This window comes from Oryctolagus cuniculus, chromosome 13, assembly GCF_964237555.1.
Source record: "Oryctolagus cuniculus chromosome 13, mOryCun1.1, whole genome shotgun sequence".
In the NCBI taxonomy this organism is placed as follows: Eukaryota; Metazoa; Chordata; class Mammalia; order Lagomorpha; family Leporidae; genus Oryctolagus; species Oryctolagus cuniculus.
In genome coordinates, this window is record NC_091444.1 from 736,002 (window position 1) to 760,792 (window position 24,791).

A 24,791-nucleotide genomic window follows, 5' to 3' on the forward strand; every position below is an offset into this window, starting at 1 on the left:
ACCTGGAAGTCAGACAGCCCTGGGCCCCCGCCCCCCCCCCCCTCACAGACAGCACCGGACGCAGGTGTGCAGACCTGGAAGTCAGCCCTGGGCCCCGCCCCGCCCCCTCACAGACAGCACCGGGCGCAGGTGTGCGGCCCTGGAAGTCAGCCCTGGGCCCCCGCCCCGCCCCCTCACAGACAGCACTGGGCGCAGGTGTGCGGCCCTGGAAGTCAGCCCTGGGCCCCGCCCCGCCCCCTCACAGACAGCACCGGGCGCAGCTGTGCGGACCTGGAAGTCAGACAGCCCTGGGCCCCCGCCCCGCCCCCTCACAGACAGCACCGGGCACAGGTGTGCGGCCCTGGAAGTCAGCCCTGGGCCCCCCCCCCCCTCACAGACAGCACCGGACGCAGGTGTGCAGACCTGGAAGTCAGCCCTGGGCCCCGCCCCGCCCCCTCACAGACAGCACCGGGCGCAGGTGTGCGGCCCTGGAAGTCAGCCCTGGGCCCCCGCCCCGCCCCCTCACAGACAGCACTGGGCGCAGGTGTGCGGCCCTGGAAGTCAGCCCTGGGCCCCGCCCCGCCCCCTCACAGACAGCACCGGGCGCAGCTGTGCGGACCTGGAAGTCAGACAGCCCTAGGCCCCGCCCCCTCACAGACAGCACCGGGCGCAGGTGTGCAGACCTGGGAGTCAGCCCTGGGCCCCCGCCCCGCCCCCTCACAGACAGCACCAGGCGCAGGTGTGCGGCCCTGGAAGTCAGCCCTGGGTTCGCCGCCGGTAGCTCTGCGCTGCGGCAGGTTCCCGCTGCTCTGAGCCCCGCCCTCATCTCTACCAGAGGGCTCTGGTGAGGCCCTCACAGCCTTGCCAGGAGTGAAACAAACAGACGGCCCTGCCGTGGCGCACCTGCTGCTGTGGCCTGGGGTCGGCTCGCCGGCAGCCCGGAGCAGCAGGATCAGGCCGCAGGAGGCGGGAGCGGGCAGCGCCTGGCCCACCGTCCTCACCGCGGGGCCCAGGACTCCTCGTCCAAGGTCCTTCCCAGCTGCAACCTCGGATGAGGCGGTGCATTCCCGGGGGCGGGGGCTCTGAAGTCGGACACGGGGGTGTGGGGGTGTCAGTCCCAGCTGTCCCGGGCCGCCTCTGCCAGGCGCTTGGCTCCGGCCCTGCGTCACCTGCCGGGGCACCAGCACCAGCATGCGGGCATGATGAGCCGGACGCTCTGGGGGCTCCTGCGGCGCTCCTCATCGTTAGAACATTCCAGAGCTGCTTGGAACAGGGCAGAGGGAGGCGGGCACTTGGGAACAGGCGCTGGCCGGTCTCCGACTCAGCAGAGGTCGCTGCGCAGGTCAGGCCGAGAGCAGGGGCCAGGAGGGTGGGCCCGGGCTGGCCCAGGACTCCAAAGCCAGGGCAGGTGGTCCTGAGGGGCTTCAGCGACGTCACTTTCTGGAATCTTCCTTGCTGCCGAGGCACGCGTCACCATGTGAGGCGGGCTTCGACACGGGTGCCCTTTCCAGCCGTGGCGCTGACGTGGGTACAACGTGAGAAGCACCGTTCCGCCATTGTGCTCCCTCGGGGGTGAACGCTGGTGAGGCGGCGGGACCTGCCACGGCGGGCTCAGCCTTGGGAGAACCAATCACAAGCCTTGAGACGGGCCTGGGCGGGCTCAGCCTTGTGAGAGCCAATCAATCACAGGCCTTGAGACAGGCCTGGGCGGGCTCGGCCCCATGAGAGCCAATCACAGGCTTTGAAACTGGCGGGGTGGAGCTCAGAAACAGCAAAGGCTCCGCTGAAGGCGCTTGGCAGCTGCCGCGAGGCCGCAGCGCCCCTTGGGCGGGCGACTCGGGGCCCCGCGCTCAGGACGGGTTTTCCCAAGGTCACTACAGCGAGGGTCACGGGAACAGAACAGCTGGGCTGGGACACGGGAATGGACGCCTACTTCCCACAGTCTCGGAGGCTGGGGTCCGAAATCAAGGCGCTGGCAGGTGTGGGTCTGGGGTCCGGCGTCTGTGCGGCAGCGGGGAGCGGGGGCGCCCACGGGAGCGGTGAGACCCCTCAGCGGCGCGCCTCGCGCTGTGCCTGCCGGCAAGGTCGGTGGCCCCGGGGGAGTCACCCAAAACCGACAGATGCTGCCCACAGGCGGGGGCTCATCTCCTGCTTCGGCTGCGCCCTCCCGGGGCCCCGAGAAGTGTCCGTGGCTGACAGGGGTGTGGCCCGACGGGCGGTGCTCCCAGCGCCGCAGGCGGCGTTTGCAGGAGCTGTGCAGGCTTCCAAGGGCCGCTGGATGTGGCTCTGGGCAGCTGTCCCGTGGGCACTCAGCAGCGCCGTAGCTCTCGAAATGGCCGGGACCCAGTTGGAAAGCCCGAGTCTAGAATCACACCCAAGATGGAGACGGGCCATCGCCCCGTGCCTTCCTCTCCCGACCTCGCTGCCACTTCTCCAGAGTCAACCTCGGCCCCAGCTCCCGGCTGCAGCCCCCTCGGTGTCCACTCGGGCACAGGCTGTGCTCAAGTCCCTCCCCCCTCCCACTGGGCAGACATGGTGTCCAGGTCCTCCCGCCCTGGGGCTAAATGTTTCTCAGTCCTGAGTTCGACTCTCAGAAGAGGAGCAGAGGTGACACCAGCCACCCATGGGCAGGCTCTGGGCCCGGCCCTGCCTGCCTGCTGGCTGGCTGCCTAGGACAGTGCTGACAGTGGTGACCACGGGCGAGCCTGTAGCTGCTCCTCGGACTCCCCTCCCCCCGCTAGACTGCAAGGTAAAACGGTGCATTGCTCTGCCAGGCCGTAGTCGCTACTCAAGCCCTGGCGGACAGCTTTGCCTCGTGTGCGCTGTCCTTGTTGGTTCCTCTGCTCTGTGTTCTCTGAATGACCGAAGACTCAGAGAGGAGCTTGGGGATGGGACCACAGTCAGGAGAGACTTCGGGGGAGGGACACGGACCTGTCAAGTGGCTTCGTCCTCTCTGCCACCTGAGAGACTGGCCTTGAGCGTCCCCGCCCCCGACGCGGGGGCACAGGAGCTGCCGCGCCTTCAGCCGCCAGCCCCGCCTGCCCTGGCACCAGCTCCTCCACCTTCTCTCCTGGTTTGTGGGAGATGGCAGGAAAGAGCGGTGCCTTCCTTGGCGGCAGCCGTGAGCCGGGAATCCTGGTCTTCTGGCACCTTCCTGTGGCTCGGAGACGCCAGTGATCTCACAGCAGTGACGCCACGCGGAGTCTCGGGACCGAGCTGCGGACAACAGCACGTTGCAGGCACACTGGAATTCCGCTTTGCCACTTTGGTTTTCCCTCCGTCTTGTTTGGATGCTCTGGATTCTGTGTGCCGCTTGCCAAGCGGCTGGAATTTGCTGTTTCCTGCAGGCCTGCTGCTTGTCCGGCCCTCTGTTTGCAGAAGGTCCTGAGGCTGTTTTCTCTTGTTTGCTGACCGCTGCCCTTCCCTGACGCTGGGTGAGCTGACTGCTCAACTGGCCTTGTATTTTGGCCAAACTACAAACTAAGCCTGCAATTACTCAAGCAAACGTCATAATTTAAAACTATGGTAAATGCCACAGAGGGAAAGTGCAGGACGCTACGGGAGAGTAAACCAGGGAACCCAATTTGTGCTTAGGAAGCGACACCGAACCTGAGACCCGGAGACGAGGGAGGGTCAGCCCAGTGCTGAGCTTCCGGAGCAGGAACAGCTGGAGCAGAGTCCAGCGCAGCTAAGGCTGCAGCCGGAGGCGAGGAGGCCTGCGGGGACTAAGAGTGAGGGGCGCGTGAGTGACCGATGTGACCTGTGTGGTGGAAGACTTCCCACACCCAGTGTTCCTGTACAGGAGTCCTCTAATTAACACAGTCAGCCACGAGATCCGTCAGCGTGTACTTGAAGGGTGTTTTGAGTCTGGCTGACAGGAGAGCCAATCCTGCCTGTGCACTGCCTGTGAACTAAGCTGCAAAGAATTCACAGTGGACCCGCAGATCGAACTACAAAATATGCATCTAATTCCACTGCCAAAAATCTGCAAGGCGTACACAGTTTCTAAAAATATCAGGTCATGATTTTGTGTGCACAGCCCAAGTTCCTCTGAAGGCCACATGGTTTTATTACTCTCATCTGGAAAAAGCAAAACAACACATTTGTCCTCGATGGCACAGACTCCAGGCCTCCACTGGGTGACATCCAGTAACTCCTCGTGCTGGCGGAATCTCAGCTCCCGGAGAGCACCCGGGGGCCCGTGAGGATCCAGACATCCCACCCTCTCCTCCCTGCCCGGATGGGCCATCTCGGAGCTAGGGAGCTGGGGACCTCTGCAAGCAGAGACCGGGGCACCCACGTGGGAAAGAACGTGGCTGCCTCTGCACGGGGGTGCTGGTGGCCTCTCCGTGGCTCTGGCCATGTGCGCCTCCAACGCCTGGGGTCTGTCTGTAGTCAGCAGACAGGACCCCCTCCTGAAAGCCTAGCCTCAGCCCGCCCAGCTGAGTCGCTGCACGGATCAAGTACTCAGTGGAGACCAGGCCACACTTCCAAGTAGTCAGACTCCCACTGTCAGGTTACCAACGATCCTGGAACTCACACCTCATCACCTACCTCCCAAACAATGGCCTTGATATGATTGGAGTGAAAGTGGAATTCCATTCATCAATTCCCTTAGCGTTTTTAGATTTATTTCTTATTTATTTGAGAAGTAGTGTTGTAGACAGAGGTCTTCCATCCACTGGTTCACTCCCCAAATGGCCACAAATGCCAGAGCTGGGCTGATTAGAAGCCAAAAACTTCTGGGTCTCCCGCATGGGTGCAGGGGCCCAAGCCCTTGAGCCGTCTCCCACTGCTTTCCCAGGCCATGCAGGGAGCTGGAGCAAAAGAGGAGCAGCTGGGACACAAACCGGTGCCCATAGGGGATGGCAGTGCCGCAAGCAAGAGCCTGCTACACCTCAGCGCCGGCCCCTCCCCTTAGCATTTTTTTTGTTTTCAGATTCAAGCGGAAGAGCTTCTGTTGTCTCTACTGTTGAGTAGTTAAAAGTGACCTTGCACACATGGCGCTGGGAAGGTCAGGACTAGGACAGCTGTCAGTTTGAGTTCTAGTTGAGATAATCTGTAGAAACGATTGCCTACAGTGGAAATACGCAGTTTGAAAGGTGTGAGAGGAGACAGGGTTTTGCAATGGGATACAAAGAATACGTGCAAATGGCATGCCATCATCAGCATCTTGTTAAACCGTAACCAGTGACATGCCAGCTTTCCTATTCTCCATTAGAAAGGTGACATGTTTGTAGAATTTCAGAAAGTCAAAGTGGTAATCTGTGCCCCCAAGGCTCGCACCACTGAGTGCTCCTAACCTAGGAGCAGTGAGAAATAAGACAGCGTCCATGGCTGAGGAAGACACTCTCACAGACGGTGTCACCTGCACGGATGGTGTTGCACTCTGTGGACAGTATTGCCCCTGTGGATGGTGTCACCCCGGGAACGGTGTTGCCCCTGTGGACGGTGTCACCCCCAGGGACGGTGTCGCCCCTGTGGACGGTGTCACCCCTGTGGACGGTGTCACCCCATGGATGGTGCTGTACTGTGTGGACAGTATTGCCCCTGTGGACGGTATCACCCCAGGGGATGGTGTCACCCCATGGATGGTGTTGCACTCTGTGCACAGTATTGCCCCTGTGGATGGGGTCACCTCTGGGGACGGTGTTACTCCTGTGGATGGTGTCACCCCCAGGGACGATGTCGCCCCCATGGATGGTGCTGCCTCCGTGGACGGTGTTGTCCTTGTGGACAGTGTCGCCCTTGTGGATGGTGTCACACTCTGTGTATGTGGATGGTGTTACACTCTGTGTATGTGGATGGTGTCACACTCTGTGTATGTGGATGGTGTTACACTCTGTGGGTGGGCAGCCTCTCACACCCCCAGGCCTGGCTGGAGTACACGTCTGTTTGCTGGGCTTTCCCATCATCCAGGCAGCGATGACTGATGCTTTCTGTGCACTAAATTTGGCAGTAGGCAGAACGAGTGGCCACGTGTCAGACAGCTCCTACCTGTCAGTCAAGCCCAATGTGGGCACCATAGCCAACATGGCACCAAGAGTGGCGGCAGTGGCATGCAAGATGAGGGGTGCCAGGGGCCACACACAGGTAGGAACTTGTTTTAACATGAATTTAAAATATGGTAGCTTTTCCACTGATGGTGCTAACAAAAATTTTTTATTTTAAAATAAATTTAAGAACATTTTTGGCAGAACTTGGGTGAGAAAACTTTGGGAAAATCCTGTGGTAACGAAACGTCTGTGGGAGGCGGACTTGACCATTCCGATCTCTGAAGTCTCAGCTGGGCCTTGCTTCTGGAAGCTTCCGTCTATGGGGGTGGGGGGACACGAGCTGCATCCAGAAGACAGCCCAGGAGCAAGGTTCATGCACTAGTGCTGCCCAGTGCCTGTCGGCTGCGGGGGCTTCTGCTCCAGGTGCGTGGCCTTGACCTGGCGGTCTGCATTCCTCTGTCTCTCCAGACGTGGCTTGGGTGGCAGTTTGCTTTGTGGTGGATCTCAGAAGGCCACTGATGTCCAGTTTGCTCAGCATCTCCTTGTGGTGAGGATGGGAGCACCGGCTCTTTACAAGGCCGCGCTGTTCCTCAGAACCATTTCCCTGTGCGAGGATCAGAGCCCCTAGATTTGATTTCTGTGGACTCCCTGAGTTCCTATCTGCTGCTTCCCTCCCCATGCCTACAGTGGCCCTGGACCAGGCCAAGTGTTGCAAAGTTAGTGGAAGTGTTCCTCCATCGAACTTTCACACCCAATTTTGCTGTCTCCCTCTCAACTCTGAAACAACCACTGTCTTAATGGTTGTGTTTGTTATTCTGCTTTAAATGCACACATACATTTAGACATACACAGACACACAGACACATGCAAATGCACACAGAGACACAAAAACATACACAGAGACACACAACTCAGATACAGATACTCAGACACACACACAGACACATATCACACTCAGATGGACACACAGAGACACACAGACTCAGACTAACACACACTCAGGTGGACACACAGACTCAGACACACTCAGACACACACACAGAGACACAGACTCACACTCAGATGAGCACGATAGAGAAACACAGACACACACTCAGACGGACATACACACAGAGAAACTGAGACACACACAAAAACAGACACACATAGACAAACACACACACTCAGACACACACAGAGAGAAACACACACACAGACAAACACACACAGTCCTGTTGATTTTGCTTGATTTTTATAAAAAGGGCCTAAGTGTGTACTTACACATTTCTGGAATGAATTCACCTGCTGTGTGGAACTCAAATTCTTCCTCTCATGTTGCATCATAGGCCAGTGTGTGAACACGTGACTGACTGTTCATCCTGGCTGTGGTGACGGAGGTGCTGGTAGGCGGCCATGTGGGCAGTGCTCCCAGAGCTGTGGGGCGCTGAGCCTCCCAGGAACACCTGGTGTGAACTCACGTCTGAGTCTGCCAGGCCAGTGGGTGCAGAACAGAGTTTGCTCATCTCTTACTTGACCTTTCCTTATTTGCTCGTGATGTGGAGCTGGCCGTCCGGTGGACATTGGACAGTGATGCTTCCTTTATGGGGATGCCTCGCACGTCACCGGCCAGGGCTCGGATATGCAGATGGTGGACGAGTGGCCCTTGTGCTGAGAGCCTCGGCCGTTGAGGACAATGGAAGGGCAGAGCTTCAGTGATGAACTGCAATGGTGCCACTGGAGAAGTTTCTAGCAGATGAGAGCAAATAAAACTGTGCTGCCGGTCTCATCACTGAGGGCCTGCGGGCAAAGCCCAGGTCAGCCGCCGGTCAGGCTGGGGTCAGGCCTCACTGAGGGCACCGCTCTCAGAGCCGCATGTGCGCTGGGGGCCAGGCAGTGGAGACAGGGAGACTGTGGGGTGCAGACGTCACAGGGTGTGCTGTTCCACAGGTGGTCGACGTGGACCTCAGCACACAGGACACGGACACATGGGGGGAGGAGGGGCTGCTGGGGGCTGTGAGCTTGGCTGGCACAGAGACCCCACGCACCCCCACACACACACACACAGCTAAGGCCCAGTGAGAAAAGGCCTAGGGTGAGAGCGGCCCAGCGGGAGACTCGGGGATTGGTCAGTTTTTTGACACGGATGCATCAGGAAGCATCCCCAACAGTGTCAGCCATCACCAAGGACCACTGTGGGCAGAATCAGCACACCACGGCGAAACAGGAACCAAATGCCACCGCCTGCCACTGGGATCCTCTGAGGGTCCTGGACCTCACAGCCGCAAGGAGAAGAATGACCTTGGAAGAGAAAAGGAGGGCCTAGCACCGTGGGCAGCAGGGGAAGCCCCCGCTTGGGAAGCCGGCATCCACATGAGCGCTGGTTTGAGTCCCAGCTGCTCCACTTCCAATCCGGCTCCCTGCTGTGGCCTGGGAAAGCAGCGGAAGATGGCGCAAGTGCTTGGGCCCCTGCACCCACCTGGGAGACCCAGAAGCCCCTGACTCCTGGCTTTAGCCTGGTATACCAGGGATTGTCTCACAGATATGACCAAAAGTATAAGGTCCCAAGGAGCAGGTTCTCAGCTCCCAAAACGCAGAAATTACCCCCAAGGTGCGGCCACACCTGGACAGCCCTGGAGCTGTGCTGGGATCAGGGCACTGCTGGGCCTCGGCTGTTCCCAGCCCCCCAGGGCACCAGTCAGGAAACCCTCCCTGGTCCTCGGCTCTGGGTGCCAGTGATGGGCCCCGGGGAGGCGATGCCTGCACAGCCTCTGTGCACCTGCAGCCCTGGCTGCCAAGTCTGGACAGGTGGCACTGGGCTCTGCAAGGCCCAGGGGTGGTGCGAGGGCTACGCGAGCTCCTCACCACAGCCGAGCTTACTGCTGTCCATGTACCACGTGCCAGGGAGCCACAGGCCCCCGGGACAGGGGAGCACTTGTGACAGGAAGCCCGTCACAGGGTCAGCATCACTCTAAGCCACACTCCTGCTCCTCCCCCACCCAGTGACAGGGAGAGGACTCAGGTCATGGTGGGTCACAGGGAGAGCCAAGGCTGGACGCTGTGGCCCTCGGAGAGCGCCCCTCCTGGGCTGGACGCTGTGGCCCTCGGGGAGCGCCCCTCCTGGGCTGGACGCTGTGGCCCTCGGGGAGCGCCCCCTCCTGGGCTGGACGCTGTGGCCCTCGGGGAGCGCCCCCTCCTGGGGCAAGCAGGGCTCCCACGAGGGGCAGGAGGGCACCCGCCCCCACGCCCACCGTGGCCGAGGCCTGGGCCACCCCACGGGTTTCCTGCGTCCCCCTGCCTCTGAGAGTGGGTGTGGGCGTGGATGTGGATGCTCGGCGGGGGGGGAGAGTGTGACCGCGTCCCCCCCCACGCCAGGGGTGTTTTCTCTCCCTCAGGGAAACACCCACTGTGCAGCCACCCACTCAGCACCGTGATAAGGGCTCCTCAAGTGTGCTGACCGCTGATAACACAGCCTGGCCCTCTGCTGAGGCTGCCACAGCTGCACCCAGCACCCAGCGACTCCCAGGAGCGTGCCCCTCCCCCTCCAGGAGCTGGGAAGCCTCAGCCAGCAGCCGGAACCCCACCATACACAACACACACACACAACACCCTCATACACACACAATACACACAACACCTACACAGAACACACACAACACCTATACACACACAACACAACTCCACACACACACAAATACCCTCATACATACACAATACACACAGCACCCACACACAACACCCACAACACCCAAACACACAAACACACTCCACACACACACAAATACCCTCATACATAAACAATGCACACAGCACCCACACAGACCACAAACAGCACCCAGATGTATACACACAAAATATACACGCAGCACCCATACACACCACACAACACATATATACACACAAACACAACTCCACACAACATACACACAATAACCTCATGCATACATACACCATACACATAGTACCTGCACAGAACAGACACACAACACCTATACACACGTACAAATACAACTCGACACAATACACCACACACAGCACCCACACAGAACAAACACTCATACAGACCACACACAACACATACAAACACAACTCCACACACACAATACCCTCATACAAACACAATACACACAGTACCTGCACAGAACACATGTACAACACCCATACATACCACACAACAAATACATGCATACAAGCAACTCCACACAACACCCACACCCATACACACAGACACATATAACATGCTCATATATACAACACCCATACACACTACACAACGCATACATACGCACAAACACAACTCCACACAATACACCGCGTAGAACATCCATATACACAAAATACACACAACATGCTGTGGACACAGACACACACAGGCACGGATACACACGCCACAGCATGAGGGCACGTAGGAGCTCCGTGGTAAACAAGACTGCAAGTTGATCTTGGTGTCAAAGTTCAGACATCCATGTGTCGTTTTTTGGTAAGACGCGTTTTCCGGGAGCTGCTTGGAGCCCTGTGTGCACACAGACGGGCACAGATGGACACACTGCACTGACACACGCCCACCCCTTGCACACACCCGCACTGCCTCTGCTCCTCGGACATGGCTGTGTGAGGCTGTGGCTCTGAGCCTGTGAACAGAGGCGCTGGGCACAGAAAGCGCTGGAAAGCCCTGGAAGCGGACGTCGCGGCGGAAACGGTGGCCACTCGATGCAGCCTCTGCTGAGGCTGGGGTGGGAGCTGGTGAGCGCCAGGCACCAGGGCGGCCGGCGTCTCTGTGGGCTCAGTCCCCAAGCAGTGAGCGGCTGCCTGTTGCCCCCCCCCCCAGCTCACTGAGTGTCCGGGGTCTCACAGCTTCCCTCCTACACGCACCTGCCACCTGTCGGTGACGCCCATTGGTGACATGGTGACAGACTCCCCACTGCCCCTGCCCCTCAGGAGAGCCCCTGGCGCACGCCTTGCAGTCCAGACCTCAGTGAGCACCAGCGCGCAGGGTCCAGCTTCCAGACAGGGCCGCAGCGGCTTCCTGCATGTGTGAGGGGATGCTCGGGCCCAGGAATCGCGTGCCCCACGCTCCCTAGCTGTGCTGGGATCCAGGAGAGAAGGGCTGGGATTTAAAGTCCAGGCCAGCAGGGGAGACGGCTGCCTGGGCGTCCTTGATGGACAGCGAGAGGGAGGGCTGGCTGTGGACCGCCTCTGAGACCCATCATCTCTGAACCCCAAAGCCAGCGGGGAAGGTGCACCCTCCACTTGTGGTCAGGGGCCAATGCCAGAGACGCAGCTCAGAGCAGGGGTGGAAGCCCCCTCGGAGGGGCAGCAGTGGTGGCTTCCCAGGCTCCTGCCCAGGGACTGGAGACCCTGGTGGGACCCGTGGACAACCTGGTTGAGCACACCTTGTGTGTGTCGGGTGCACGGAGAAGAATATCACACAGAGAAATGGCTTGGTTCGTCAGTGCCCCTGGCTCCAGCCCCAGCCACCCTGCCTCCCATCCAGCTCTCTGCTAACGGGCACCCTGGGAGGCAGTGGTGATGGCTCAAGCACTTAGGTCCCTGCCACCCATGTGGGAGACCCAGCTGAGTTCTGGGTTCCTGGCCTCTGGCTGTTGCAAGCATTTTTTTTTTTTTGGAGGGGGGATAAATCAGCAGACAGAAAATCTCCCTCCATTCGTGTGGGGAGCAACTCGGACTAGACTAAGTTACTGGAATTAAGACTTATTCTATGCATCTGCTCTCCCACAATATGGCGCTGAGAAGGGAGAAACAGCTTCTACACAGCTGCCTCCAGTTCAACCAATAAACTGTAGGACCTACTCCTGATTGGAGGAGAGCAGCGTACTCGGCGTGTGGGTAGCAGAGTTGGGATTGGCGGAAGAGGACTATAAAGGAGGAGAGAGACAACATGCACCAGGAACATCTAAGGGGAACATCTATCTGAAGGAACACCTGTGCAGCCCCCGAGAGAGCCGGCCGGCGGTGTGCCGCTCCCCCGCGGAAGTGGGGAAAGTGGCCAGGGGGAACCGCCCTTCCACGGAGGTGGAAGGGACGGTAGCCAACCCGGGAAGAACCAGCAGCAAACCTGGGAAGGGCCGAGCAGACAAAAGAACAACGCAGGGTCCTGTGTCATTCCTCCATGAACACGGGGAGCGACACATTCGCCCCCAAAGGAAATGAAAATAAATAAAAATTTTAAATAAAAGCATTTTTTTAAGACAGAGTTACAGAGAGAGGTAGAGACAGAGAGAGAGAGGTCTTCCATCCACTGGTTCACTCCCCAGATGGCCGTAACGGCCAGAGCTACGTCAATCCGAAACCAGGAGCCAGAAGCTTCTTCCATGTCTTCCCCGAGGGTGCAGGAGCCCAAGGACTTGGACCATCTTCTACTGCTTTCCCAGGTCATAGCAGAGAGCTGGGTTGGAAGTGGAGCAGCTGGGACTCGAACCAGTGCCCATATGGGATGCTGACACTGCAGGCCAGGGCTTTAACCTGCTGTGGCCACAGCGCTGGCCCCAAATAAAAGCATTTTGTCTTTGAGACGCATTTTGCTGGGGCGCTCTGCTCGGGGCTTCTGAGGTAAGGATGCTAACCTGAATAAAAATGGAGAAATCAGGAAGGAATATTATCGGATGAGCAACTTCCCACCTCCCCTCTTGAGAAATGAGACTCAGACTCACGAAAACACAGTGACGACAGTGGTGACGACACAGAAGCTCAGGAACGCGATCCTGGTGACGGCGGCACCGCAGGGACTGTGCAGAGCCCGCCGGTGGTGGGTGGTGACGGCGGCTGCGAGTGTCGGCTCTCGGGAAAGGCGTCTACCTGGCTCAGGTGCACAGCTGCCTTGCAAGTTACTGAGGTGGGCGTCACTGTCTCCATGGTGAAGCTGGGGCGAACTTGGCTGAAGGCTGAGTCGCTGTTGGTGTCGGGAGTGGAACCAGTCGCAGCCGGATACGGGCCCTAGCCGACACTCGCAGACCTGAGTTCGGTCTGACCGTTCACTGGGAGCCACGGATCCCACACTGCGAGCTCTGCAAGGTTGCTGGGAACCTGGTGCCGGCACCCACAGCTTCGGCGCCGTCTGCACAGCTTTTTGCACGATTCCTGGTGCTCACCCACCCTGCGCCGCACTCCCAGGTTCCACACGGTGCATGTATGTAGCCAGCGCTGGCCTGGTGGCGGGTCTCACCAGGGGTCTGCACTGAGCCAGGGGACATGGCTGGCGCCATCAGGTTAAGCCTTGGCCTGTAACACTGGCGCCCCATATGCGTGCCTGTTCAAGTCCCAGCTGCTCTGTCTCCCATCCAGCTCCTGTCTGGAGCAGCTGGGACTCGAACCAGTGCACAGCTCAAGGGCTTGGGTCTCTGCCACCCCCGTGGGAGACCCGGATGGAGCTGCAGCCCCCTGGCTCCTGCCTGGCCCAGCCCTGGGGGAGTGAACACGGCATGGAAGCTCCCTGCTCTGTCTCTCCCCCTCTCTCTGTCACTCTGCCTTTCAAACACACAACACGAATCTTGTAGAAATAGGGTTACTGTGGCAGCTCAGGGCCCTCGGCCCTGTGGGCTTGTGTTCCCCTGGTCGGGCGAGGCGGTGGTCGCTGCAGACCAGAGCCAGGGGCCCGAGCTTTCCAGGCTGCCTCCTGGCCAGGGGCTCCTTGCAGTCCCACGTTGTCTCTCCGTCCTGGCCCAGTGTGGGCTGAGCGCACTCTGACTGGGCGATAGCACTGTGAATGTGGATGCTAGGTCCTGGTCGAGTGGCCAGGAGAAGCTGACCAGGCTGCTGCAAGAGCGGGTGCTGACCCACTTGCCCCCACCCCCAGGGGCGCCCACACACGTGGGAGTCCCTCCTGGCTTAGCCGGCACAGAGGCCCGGCCTGGACTGGAGGCTAGGCCGAGCATGGGACGCCATGTGCGCTTCGCGCGCTCTCTGGGCCCCTGGAGGCAGGCAGGGGCTCTGAGGGAGCAGGGGCCAGATTGGCACTGGCAGCCCAACCCCACACGGGAGCTCAGCTTCTCCCTTGCAGCCCACACCCCCAACATCTGACTGCAAGGCCGGCTGAGAGGTCAAGGGTCATCCTGTTCAGCTGCAGCAGGACGAGAGTCGGTGCATGTCCCAGCCACAGGGGGGCTCTGCGTGCCGCTCCTGCAAGGCCAGGCCCCCGCACACCGGTGCCCCCGGCATCAAGGCCCAGCGGGCCCCACACGGGAGCCCACCCTTCCGTCAAGCACGAGGTGAGGGCTGCTCGGTCCTCTTGATGTTAGGGTCACCCTCACAGCACTGGGCAAGAGAAGGGACGGGGGTACAACAGTGTGGCACCCAGAGGACCATCCCAGTGTACAGCCACAGCGTATAATCAGGGTACAACCAGTGTACAGCCGCAGTGTATAATCAGGGTACAACCAGTGTACAGCCGCAGTGTCCATTAGTGTGTGACCCCAGTGTACACAGTGTATAGTCACAGTGTACAGGGTGCAGTCACAGTGTACATCAGTGTGTACAACCACAGTGTATAATCAGGGTACAACCAGTGTACAGCCGCAGTGTATAATCAGGGTACAACCAGTGTACAGCCGCAGTGTCCATTAGTGTGTGACCCCAGTGTACACAGTGTATAGTCACAGTGTACAGGGTGCAGTCACAGTGTACATCAGTGTGTACAACCACAGTGTATAATCAGGGTACAACCAGTGTACAGCCGCAGTGTATAATCAGGGTACAACCAGTGTACAGCCGCAGTGTCCATTAGTGTGTGACCCCAGTGTACACAGTGTATAGTCACAGTGTACAGGGTGCAGTCACAGTGTACATGGTGTATAGTCACAGTGTACATCAGTGTACAACCACAGTGTATAATCAGGGTACAACCAGTGTACAGCCGCAGCGTATAATCAGGGTACAACCAGTGTACAGCCGCAGTGTCCATTAGTGTGTGACCCCAGTGTACACAGTGTATAGTCACAGTGTACAGGGTGCAGTCACAGTGTACAACCAGTGTGTACAACCACAGTGTACATCAGTGTACAGCCACGGTGTACAATCAGTGTGTACAGCCACAGTGTACATCAGTGTACAGCCACAGTGTCCATTAGTGTGTGACCCCAGTGTACACAGTGAATAGTCACAGTGTACAAGGTGCAGTCACAGTGTACATGGTGTATAGTCACAGTGTACATCAGTGTACAACCACAGTGTATAATCAGGGTACAACCAGTGTACAGCCGCAGTGTCCATTAGTGTGTGACCCCAGTGTACACAGTGTATAGTCACAGTGTACAGGGTGCAGTCACAGTGTACAATCAGTGTGTACAACCACAGTGTACATCAGTGTACAGCCACAGTGTATAATCAGGGTACAACCAGTGTACAGCCGCAGTGTCCATTAGTGTGTGACCCCAGTGTACACAGTGTATAGTCACAGTGTACAGGGTGCAGTCACAGTGTACAACCAGTGTGTACAACCACAGTGTACATGGTGTATAGTCACAGTGTACATCAGTGTACAGCACAGTGTACATCAGTGTACAACCACAGTGTATAATCAGGGTACAACCAGTGTACAGCCGCAGTGTCCATTAGTGTGTGACCCCAGTGTACACAGTGTATAGTCACAGTGTACAGGGTGCAGTCACAGTGTACAACCAGTGTGTACAGCCACAGTGTACATCAGTGTACAGTCACGGTGTACAATCAGTGTGTACAGCCACAGTGTACATCAGTGTACAGCCACAGTGTACAACTACAGTGTACATCAGTGTATACAGCCACAGTGTACATGGTGTATAGTCACAGTGTGCATGGTGTATAGTCACAGTGTACAGTGTGTACAACCACAGTGTACATCAGTGTACAGCCACAGTGTACATCAGTGTATACAGCCACAGTGTGCATGGTGTACAGCTACAGTGTACATGGTGTACAGCTACAGTGTGCATGGTGTATAGTCACAGTGTACAGTGTGTACAGCCACAGTGTACATCAGTGTACAGCCACAGTGTGCATGGTGTATAGTCACAGTGTACATCAGTGTACAGCCACAGTGTACATCAGTGTACAACTACAGCATACATCAGTGTATACAGCCACAGTGTGCATGGTGTATAGTCACAGTGTGCATGGTGTATAGTCACAGTGTACAGTGTGTACAACCACAGTGTACATCAGTGTACAACTACAGTGTACATCAGTGTACAGCCACAGTGTGCATGGTGTACAGCTACAGTGTGCATGGTGTATAGTCACAGTGTACAGTGTATACAACCACAGTGTCCATTAGTGTGTGACCACAGGGTACACAGTGTGCAGTCCCGGCGTGTGACCCTGCTCCAGTGCTGGGGGAAGCAGGAGGCCGGGCTGTGCCTGCCCTGTGCCTGGTGCACGTAGCGGGTTCGTGCCGGGGGTCCTCTGTGGCGCCTGGGTCCCGTGTTTCTGTGTTGCTTTCTGTGAACTCCTCAGAGGCCAGCAACACCCGCCAGAGACGAGGCTGAGGAGCCCGACTCCCCGCGCTCCCTCCGTCCCTCCCCCACCCGCCATGGGGAGGGGCCCTGGTGGCAGGACCGCGCGTGTTCTGCCTCGGCCAAATTGTCCAGCACACAGAATGGTGGCCAGAGGCCCCCTCCAGAGCTCTCACAGAGGTCAAGTCTGGCCTGGGGCCCTCACGATGCCCTTTCCCTCAGAGCCTTGGAGCCGGGCGACCCGCGGCAGCTCTGAGACGCGTGCCCGCTGTCGTCTGCCCGCCCAGGGTGAGCTGCAGGCACCGCCCACGCTGCCGCTTCTCAGGGCCTCGGGGGCCTGCAGACGCCAGTGTCAGAGCCCAAGGAGGTCCACAGGCGGCCACTTCCTGTCTCCCTGCCGCTGCCTCCGCCCGCCGGCCGCGTGTGCCCCAGAAGAGCCTTTCTCGCGCGGTCAGCGCTTCTGTCCCATCGTGGCAGAGGCCACGTGTGAGGGGCGTGGAGAGGAAACGGAACGAAGGAGACATAACCCCCCACTTCTGCTTTTGGGGGCACTTTTGGAGGACGGGTGTGGGGGAGGGGTGACAGCTTGGAACGCAGCCTGCAGGCAGGGGGGGGGGCAGGGGGGCGTTGGCAAGGGGCCAGGGTTCCGCCCAGGACAGACAGAATGTACGAAGGCCCCCACAGCTTCCGGGTTTTTTCATTAGGAGCAGAGGCACCAGAGGCACCTGAGACGGCCACGCAGCCGAGCCGGGCGCCGAGGGCCTTGACCGGAAGCAGTGGTCAGCTCTGGGCCCGGTGTCCGAGCCGCGCTCCTTTCTGGAGGCCACGTGGCTCCTCCTCTTCCTCCCTTGGGTGTTGTTGCTCAGGCTCGGGGCAGCCGGCGGCGACCTTCTCACACTTCCTTTCCACGCGCTGCACAGCTGTCAGGGGCGCAGTCAGGGCTTTGCACGTGACCCGGTGGCTGCCCGAGAGGCGCAGCAGGGTCACCTGGGCCCTCCCGCCCGCCCACTGCAGAGCCGGCAGCTGTGGCGCCCGTCCTGGTGTTTGTTGCCCGGCCTGGGCGCCGGCACTCGCCCGTCAGCCCCGGCTGCCTCTTCGGCAGCTGCTTCTCCACCTCGTCAACAGGCCAGCCAAGGAGGGTTCGGTGGATTCCCACGTGGGCTTGTCCCACGTGGGCTCTCCCTGCCTCACGGCCTGGCCCTCCTGGAACAAGGCAGGGCCCTCGGGGCTCAGGGCCACCCTCTGCCGCACCCGGGCCACAGGCCTCCGAGACAGGTGAACGACCCACCCACTCACACCCGCGCGCCCCTCCCCCACACCTGCCGCCCTTGTGCTGTCTCTGGGTCTCACCCGCCCTGCTCCCAGCATCCTCCCCGGGGGGCTGCCCCGGCCGTGCTGTGGGGAGGGGGCTCTGTGCTCTTGCCTGCCTCACCTCCACCCCTACCTTAACACTGTCAGCCTCCCAGGTCCTCTCAGGAGGTGAGAGGAGAAAACGCACTCAAAACAAAAGGCAAATCCCCAGGACGGGGAGCTCTCGCCTAAAATTAACAAGAGGGACGGAGGCAGAGTGAGGCGGCAGGGGCCGGAGTGGCCGAGGGACGTCCACTCATCCACTGACTCAGTCAGGCTGCATGAACTCTGACCCCGGGCGGCCTCTGGGGATTGCCAGGTCCACGCGGCTGTGGATTTGGGGGCTGCCAGGGAGGAAGCCCCAAGGGGAAGCTGTAGGCGGCCTGGGGACGGGGGAGCAGCAGCCGGGCTGAGTGACACTGACACGACCTGGCCGCCTGCCTCTAAAAACTGACTTCTCTGAGCGCCTCTCTCGCGCCCGGGATTGAGGAAGCCACGCGGAACCTCCACCCGAGCCTGGAGCCCTCAGAGGGTGGCGAGGAGGAGCCTCGGGCAGCTGGGTCCAGAGGCAGAGCCCAAGGCTGCGGCGGGCGTCCTGTGACTGGGATTACAGCGGCCGCCTGGGGACAGAGAGCCACGCAGCCGCAGGGTCAGGGAGTGCACAGTGCGGCAAAATCCGGCAAAGCCTGGAGAGGGCAGGAAATGCACTAGATAAGCTGGGAGGGCTCCTGGCCCCGAGGTAAGGGAGAGCCCCAGACAGAACCGTGGGCGCCCAGGGATGGGCACAGCATACAGAGAAAACAAGGTAGCTTGAATCGTAGCCGGGGGCGTCCACGCGGACACAGGGAGGTGACCCAGTAAACAGTAAGACAGAAGTCCCCCACGCCCAGCTCCAAGCACTGTGTGTGCAGGACCCCAGCCTCCAGCACCTGCTGCCGGAGGGCATGGGGGTGGGAGAAGCTTTGGGGACACCCGATGGCCAGGTGACCGGGTGCTGAGTCAGGTGGAGGTGGACAGCCATGTGGAGGTGTGGGGACAGCCCCGGCCCTGTGACCATCTTCACCGAAACTGGGCGCTGCAGTCCAACCAGGAGCACACATCCAGCGTCCACCAAGTCCAACCAGAGCGCACGTCCCAGGTCCACAGAGAACCCGCCCAGTGCTGGGCGCCAGAGTCCGGGTCATCATGGACCAAGACGGCCTGGGAGACACACAGAAAACGGCCCGGGGCCGGGGATGTTCCAGACAGAACCTGGGGGAAGGGGCCTAGGGGAGCGTTGAGGAAGAGCAGTGGCGCCCCTGAGCAGTGCCTGAACTCCGCCACTGTCCTGAGAGCTGTCCTCCCCACAGCGGCATCTGTCCTCCCCACAGCGGGCATCTGTCCCTTCCAGCGAGTGTGAGCTCACCGTAACTTCCGGAACAATAACGCTCTCCTAAAAGGTAAAGTGTACCAACAAGTGATACGGCGCGGCCAGCAGGTGGACAGCGGTGGGAACAGCACTGGACCAGACAGATGGAGTTACAGGGGGGCTGCAGGCCTATGGACAGGGGCCAAGGTGCTGGGCAGGAGGGGGAGGGGAGGTAGTGCAGGGGGAGGGAGCAAGAGTGTGGGGGAGGAAACAGGAGGAGGGGAGGTGCAGGGGGAGGGGACAGGAGGGGGAAGGGAGGTGGGAGGAGGAAGAGGAGGTGCAGGGGGAGGGGAGGTGCAGGAGGAGGGGGAAGGAGAGGGAGGGGAGGTGCAGGGGGAGGGGACAGGAGTGGAAAGGGAGGTGTGGGGGGAGGTGCAGGAGGAGGTGGTGGTGCAGGGGGAGGAGGAGGAGGTGCAGGGGGAGGGGCTACAGGCCCACTGACAGGGGCCAAGGTGCTGGGCAGGAGGAGGTGCAGGGGGAGGGGAGGTGCAGGAGGAGGAGAGGTGCAGGAGGAGGGGGCAGGAGGGGGAGGGGAGGTACAGGGGGAGGGGACAGGAGGGGGAGGGGAGGTGCGGGGGGGGAGGTAAAGGAGGAGGTGGTGGTGCAGGGGGAGGTGGTGGTGCAGGGGGAGGAGGAAGAGGTGCAGGGAGAGGAGGTGCAGGGGGAGGGGACAGGAGGGGGAGGGGAGGTGCAGGGGGAGGGGACAGGAGGGGGAGGGGAAGTGTTGGGGGGAGGTGCAGGAGGAGGTGGTGGTGCAGGAGGAGGTGGTGGTGCAGGGGGAGGTGGTGGTGCAGTGGGAGGTGGTGGTGCAGGGAGAGGATGAGGAGGTGCAGGGGGAGGGGCTGCAGGGGGAGGGGCTGCAGGCAGCTCTCTGCTCAGCATCCCGGGGATCACAGGTGCTGGCGTGGAGGAAGCAGAGCAGAGCAGTGGGGTCACGGTGGAGGCCGCAGGAGGGTCAGGTGCTGCAGGTGGCAGCGGGCCCTGCGTCCATGAAGTGGGAGGCGGGGGGGATACAGCGCTCCTGAGCCCCCGTCCACGCCACACCAGGGCTAACACCTCGGGGCAGCCCAGGTCCCCACAGTGATGTCAGAGGAAGGTCACCCTAGAACCTGCCCCGCATGGTGCTGTTCCGTCTCAGCCCCTGCCCCCGCCTGGTGATGGAGGGGCTGCGGGAGGGGCCAGGGCATGGCTGGGGGAGGGGCTAGGGGCTGAGGGTGGGGCTGGGGGAGGAGCTGAGGAAGGGGCTGAGGGTGGGGTGTCCTGCTCCTCTCAGGTGGAACCCGGGGATCCTCGGGTGCTGAGGGCCCTGCAGGACTCCGTGCTGTCTGGGGCCGCACGGTGAGTGCACACCAACCGTTCAGTCCAGGCCTGAGGGGCGGTGGCAGAGGCCAAGGCCGTCCCTGTGGGGTGAGCCGGGGACTTTGCTGCAGATCTGACGGCCGGGAAGGGTGGCGAGGCACTGATGCAGGGGATGAAGGGAGGAGGCTGGTTTGTCCTCTGGGCTGGGCGAGGGGACCGACATCACTGGGGAGCGGGGTGTGTGGCCCTGAACAGCCGGACCAGAAGGATCCGGAGGCACTGGAGCCACAGCAGCTCCGGGTGTGGACGCTACACCTGGCTGGGTGAGCCGCAGCGGCTCCGGGTGTGGACGCTACACCTGGCTGGGTGAGCCGCAGCAGCTCCGGGTGTGGACGCTACACCTGGCTGGGTGAGCCACAGCGGCTCCGGGTGTGGACACTACACCTGGCTGGGTGAGCCACAGCAGCTCCGGGTGTGGACGCTACACCTGGCTGGGTGAGCCGCAGCGGCTCCGGGTGTGGACGCTACACCTGGCTAGGTGAGCCGCAGTGGAGGGGGCCGGGCCCAGGGCGGCCTCAGGATGCCCCCGCCATTTTTGCCACATCCTGAAGGTCATCCGTGTCCAGATGCAGGACGCGTTTCAATGCCTCTTGCTCTTCGGGGACCACACTCGGCTGGGATCACCAAGGGGCGGGGCCCACTCCATCCAGCACCCGTCAGTGCACAGCCGAGGGTGGGTTCCTTGCCGGGTGTCCGGGCGGCACTGTCAAAGGAGAAACCCCCAGAAAGCATGCAGCACCTGAGTTCACGCCCCCTGGCCTGGCACTGAGCTGCCAACTCAGAAAGGTTCCCTTGGACTGGAAGTGGGGCAGCCAGGACCCAAACTGACACCCATAGGAGATGCTGGCACTGCAGGTGACAGCTTTACCTGGTTCACCACAGCGCTGGCCCCGAAAATGTGTATTTTTTAAAAAGCCATTGAGGGGCCGGCCCTGTGGTGCAGTAGGCTAAGTCTCCGCCTGTGGCACCAGCATCCCATGTGGGTACCAGTTCGAGTCCCGGCTGCTCCAGCTCTCTGCTGTGTCCTGGGGAAGCAGCAGAAGATGGCCCAAGTGCTTGAGCCCCTGCACCCATGTGGGAGACCTGGAAGAAGCTCCTGGCTCCTGGCTTCTGATGGGCTCATTTGGGGAGTGAAGCAGCGGATGGAAGACCTCTTTGTTACTCTCTAACTCTGCCTCTCAAATAAATAAATCTTTAGAAAATGCATAGATTTCAAAATGTTTTGCACCAAAATGAACTTACTAGTTCTGAGTTCTGTGCACTCAAGCTCTCTGTGCGCCCCTTCCTGCAAGTTGCCAGACGCAGCAGTGAAGGGCCCACCGTTCTAAAGAAATGACTGACACCTGGACAGCACCAGACCATGGACCTTCCCGTGCGGGCTGTAGCTGCTGCGTGCGGGTTCCTCTGCTGCTGGCTGTAGCCGTGTGTACCCAGCAGGAAGTGTGTGACAGACCGGAGACGGCAAACTAAAGCGGAACATCGCCAGGAGCAAAGCAGAGCGCTTGCGTCTTCCAGCCGAACCAAAGTGCTTCACGTGGCTTCCGAGTCCGCTCTCCCCACACAGACCCAGCAGGCGCTGGAAGAGGTAAGAGGCAGGCGGGGGTCCACACACGGAGGCCGGCCCACCCTGTCCCAGGGGAGCTGGGATGTGCGGCTTTGTGTCAGCCTCACAGCCGGCCTGGGCTCGGAGTCTCTGGGGCTCACAGAGGCGGACGCGCACGAGGGAAAAGCAGGACAGCCTGGATCCCGAGCCCTGCTCCGAGCTCCGAGCTCCGTGCCCGGCCTGTTCCTTCCTCCGTCTTCAGCTCATTCAGTCGAGGGTCTTGCCCAGTCTCCTGACGCCTGGGCTGGGGTCTTCCTGCCCACCACGGGAAGCTGCCGCTGAGAGACGTGGGAAAACCAGCCTCACCGTCCGCTGAGAACCTCGTGAGCCCCGAGATTCTGAAAACACCAGGACCGGGAGCCAACTGGACGCGCCGGGGAGAGGCACTGAGCGCGGAGAGGCAAGGCACGGCGCCCCGTGGTGGTGGACCCTCGGAGCTCACACGCCAGCACACGAGAGCCGGGGTCTCCAGCAAACGGGGGGTTTCATCTCTTTCTTTCTTCAGCAGCCCGTGCTGGGTGCTGAGGGGGCCTGACACCGGAACTTCCAGCTGGGACTGTCCAAGGGGCTGGCCGTTTAGAGCCGCGGCTAAGCTTCAGTGAGCTGTCAGCTGGGCCCCGTCCTGGCTGTCCTCAGGAGCTTGGGTCGGGCGCGGGAGCGTGGGACGACGCATCCCATCCCAGGCTGCAGGCTGCAGGCCCACGTCCACTTGTGACCTCAGCAATGGCTCGAGTCCTTAGGTCCCTGTCACCCACGCGGGAGACCCAGATGGAGCTCCTGGCTCCTGGCTCGGCTCCTGTGGGCATCCAGGGCGTAAAACAGCAGATGGAAGATTTTTCTGCCTCCTCTCCCTCCCTCCCTCCCTCCCTCCCTGTGTCCCTGTGTGTGTGTGTGTGTGTGTGTGTTTCTCTCTGTTACTCTGCCTTTCAAGTAAACAAAAATAAGTAGTGCAGGGCAGGTCCGTGGTGTACTGGGCTAAGCTGCCACTTGTCCAGCTGTCTCAGAGCGCCTGGCTGTGGCCCAGCTACTCCACCTCCCACCCAGCTTCCTGCTGATGTGCACCCTGGGAGCAGCAGGGAGTGGCTTAAACACCCGGGCCCTGCCACTCACACGGGAGACTCAGATGGAGCTCCTGGCTCCTGGCTTCAACTGACACAGTCCCGACGGCTGTAGGCATTTGGAGAGTGAATCGGTAAATGGACGATTCTCTTCCTTTGCTCCACCTTTCACAAAAATAAATAAATAAATAAATAAGCAAGCAAACAAACAAACCTGTAAAAGTAGTAAGTAGGTAATAATTTATAGAAGAAGGGGGCCCCACGAGAGTCCTGTGGCCCTGTGAGGACCTAGTCTCACCCTGGGAGCCCTGGGGTGGGGGCTGGGCAACTCTGCAGGAGTCCTGAGCCCTGAGGTGGGGGTGTGGGTCGGACCGGATCCCAGGTGCGCTTGGGCGGAGCCTGTCTAAGGACCCTCGGCGTCCACTTGGAGACCACAAGTGGGAGACTCAGTCCACATGGCTGCGTTTGGGGTGGGTCTGTCCGGACTTGGATGGGGCCATGGCCACAGACCAGGCCACCGAGGGCCCGTCCGGCCGCACAGACGGGGCGTGGTCCTCGCTGCCTGCCTGCGCTCTGCCTGCACCTGCTGGCCTCATCTCCCGGCTTCACTCTGCCCACCAGGGCCAGGCACCGCGGCGATCCGGCCGTTCTCTCTGAGGGCAGATCACGTCCCGTGCAGCCGGCTTGGTCGTGGGCCCGGAACAGGGAGTCACTCGGCCCCGTGGGCCCCGCCGTGCCCAGGCCGCCAGAGGCGCTGAGCACACCTCGTTCTCTTGGTCCTGTTGTTGCTCGCCGCCCGGGCCCCGCCCCCGCTCTCCCGCGCTGAATGCTCAGATCAGTCCACGCCGCCCAGCTGCCAGGCGGCAACAGATGCTGCCTTGTTCGCACAAACAGCCCCGCCCCACAGACGCCGCGGGAGAGGCCGGGACAGTGAGTAATGCCCTTCTCCCGCCGGGCCGGGCCGGGCCGGGCCGGGCCGAGGGGCATCGCGGTCCCAGGGCCTGTTGACCGAGGACACGGGTGCTGTCAGCTGAGCGGCCACCTCGTGGCTGTGACGCGAAGCTGCTGCCACTGAGCAGGGCACTGAGAGGCAGAAACAATGGCCCTTGTCTGGCCGCAGCAGCCCGGCCACCTGCCCCGGAAGAGCAGCCTGGCGCGGGCGGGGGCCGTGCGGGGGCCGACCTGCCTTGGTGTAGACCCCATGCGTCGTCTCCGGCTTCTCTTTCACTTCCCACAGGCTCCATTCTGGTGGGGCTGTTAGGACGAGGGCTGCACGGGGCACGGAGCCAAGAGTTTCAGGTGTCTGCAGACAGGAATGGGCCAGAGGCAGTGATGGAAGCGGCCTCGTGGGCCCGTGCGGGGGTCAGGGGGTGGACAAGGTCCGCCTGGTGAGTGTACAGGGTGTGGGGGCCGGGAGAAGATGGTACCTGCAGAAAGCCAGGTTGAGGGAAGGGCGGGAGCCGGGCAGAGGCCAGGGGCTCAGCTGCCCTGCGTTCACGCACAGGGGCGGCATCGGCCCCCCTCGCGGTGATTGGAGGGGCAGCCCTGGGCGAGGGCAGGCTCAGCCAGCAGAGAACCTGAAGATGGCTCTTCCTCACCCACCGTGCCCGTGCATGA

The 24,791-nt window shown here is 60.7% G+C and overlaps 1 long non-coding RNA gene across 1 annotated transcript; it reads left to right on the forward strand.

Moving 5' to 3' along the window:
* Positions 1 to 18,014: 18,014 nt before the first annotated feature.
* On the forward strand, positions 18,015 to 23,557 carry LOC138845092 (uncharacterized). Its single transcript, XR_011381805.1, has 4 exons — positions 18,015 to 18,485; positions 19,117 to 19,185; positions 20,428 to 22,098; positions 22,319 to 23,557. It is a non-coding gene; the product is annotated as an uncharacterized lncRNA (long non-coding RNA).
* The last annotated feature ends 1,234 nt before the right edge of the window (positions 23,558 to 24,791 follow it).